The 2019-nt window shown below is 62.5% G+C and overlaps 1 protein-coding gene across 1 annotated transcript in view; it reads right to left on the reverse strand.

Moving 5' to 3' along the window:
- CPLX2 (complexin 2) overlaps positions 1–1755 on the reverse strand; it is an 86700-nt gene extending 84945 nt beyond the window's left edge. The window contains exon 1 of the mRNA XM_011363863.1: positions 1584–1755. The gene's annotated coding sequence lies outside the window, so the exon portion shown is untranslated. The remainder of the gene's footprint in view (positions 1–1583) is intronic.
- Positions 1756–2019: the final 264 nt, after the last annotated feature.

Consider the following 2019-nt stretch of genomic DNA (forward strand, 5'->3'; position numbering starts at 1 on the left):
GTCCTCAGCGCATGTTTACAGAAGGAATAATAGCAGGAACGGTTGCTAACGTTTTTTTTTTTTGAGCATTTACTGTGTGCCAGGCACCACCCTAATCTCATTATACAGATATTTAATTAAATTTTCACCACACGTGAAACATTTTAACCCCTCTTCTCAGAAGGCCCCTTGCCCAAGGTCATGGGCTAGTGAGCCACAGAGCTGAGACCTGTACTCAGAACGGAAACCACTCAGCTCTTCTCCCTGCGTCTGAGATTTTAAAAGTCTTCTCTAAGAGTGTTACACAACAGGCTCAGGATTTGGGGAGCCTGGGCTTAAGGCCCAGTTCTGCTACTAAATTGCTTGGTGACCTTAGGCAAATCACCTCTGCCCCGGCTAGGCTCAGTCTCCGGGTGAGACCGGCAGTGCTCCAAAGAGTCACGTGATCCGGGGCCCTCCCAGCTTCAGCTCCCAGAGAAAAGGTTTCCTCTTCCACGTTTGGTTTTCCACCTCGGAACTGGCTCCCCTGCTTGGGAAGCTCTCAGCTTCTCGTACTTCTTCTGCCTCTTTCCTTGCTAGTTGCCAAGCTTCCTTCACAACCTGCTGCTCCCCCCCCCACTCCCTTCCCTCGCACCTTCGCTCTGGAGGTAGGGGCAGAAACCTGGGCAGGACGGAGGGGGAGCCTGGAGCTGCCCGCTCCTGCGGATTCCCTGTGGTTTCTCGGCCTCCTCCCCCACGGAACTCAGCCTCACACTTTCTAGGGATGTTCCGGAGACAGCCAGAGTCAGTGATCGCAGCTGCGAGCCTGAGGCATCTGTGTTAGGCTCTCCTGAAAGTCCGTGGTCCTGAGCTAGGTGGAGGTGGGGTCTGGAAGGAAGAGTGGGTGGCGCGCACCTTCTTCCTAGCTCAGGGCCAGCTCGCCCAGCTGGAGGCGGAGACCCTCTGCGCCTGTCTCCCCTCCCACCCTATTTCCGACTTCCAGCTGGGACCCGCCATTGCACGGCCAGGCCTTGGCGAACTGCAGACCCAAGCCAGAGACGCGCGACTGCGACTAGGCCCCCTTCCCCAGCTCTCCGGACACTGCTCTGCGGGAAGCCGAAATCCCCCGAGCGATGCAAACGCCCACCCCCAAGGAGGGCGGGAGGCCCCAGCCCCTCCGCTTTGCTTTGTTCGCGGCTCGCCAGGGAGCGGGAGGGCAGCAAGAGCTGTCCGCCGCCGCGGTGCTGACGCGGGCAGCGGAGCCCGCGGGGCGAGGGGACTGTCCTGGGCGGCCGCGATGCTCAACACAGACCCGGCGAGCCGAGGAGCTGGCCAGGCGGCCGCTGTCCGCCTTTGCAGTGCTGACCCGGGGCCGGGACCCAGCCGGCCGCGGGAGCTGTCCCCGAGGTGGTGCTGAAGCGAGAAGGAGCCCGTGGCGCCCTCCGCCTCGCCCCGGAAGAGCCGGCGGCGGCTGAGAGCTACCGGGAGAAGGAAGGAGGGCCGGAGGCAGCCTCCCTCAGGGAGCTCCGCGCCGCAGGGCCTATGGCTGGGGTCTCTCCAGCGAACCTGCTCCGGCGGAGGAGGTGGCGGCTCAGCAGCGGAGAGCGAGCGCGCGTTCTACGAACCTGTTGGAGGCTGCAGCTCCTCCGCGGCCGACCTGGGCGCCCGGGACCGAGATTCTGGCGCGCCTCTCTCTCCCCCTCTTGCTGGACTCCTCTGCGGAGGCGCTCCCTCCTGCCTGGGCTAGCACATGTGCATGCGGGGGGCGCCGGGCCCCTCTTCCGTCGGCCGATTGTCAGCCCAGCTGCAGGGCACAGAGCTGAGAGGCCTCCCCCAAGGGCAGACCCGCTCCCAGGGAGACCCAAGCTTCCTGAGAAAGGAGGCGGGGGCTGGCAACCGGGAGGAGAGAAGGCGCCAGCAGAGGTGTCTGTGAAACCAAGAGGGAGACGTGGGGGAGTTCCCCATGCAGTCAGTTCTTCCCTGAAGTTTGGGGATTTAGGGTCCTGCTTGTTACTTAAGGAACAAAGGGCATCTGTCTTGGAAATATCTCTCCCTCCCTCT

The sequence above is a fragment of the Pteropus vampyrus genome, unplaced genomic scaffold (assembly GCF_000151845.1).
Source record: "Pteropus vampyrus isolate Shadow unplaced genomic scaffold, Pvam_2.0 Scaffold90, whole genome shotgun sequence".
In the NCBI taxonomy this organism is placed as follows: domain Eukaryota; kingdom Metazoa; phylum Chordata; class Mammalia; order Chiroptera; family Pteropodidae; genus Pteropus; species Pteropus vampyrus.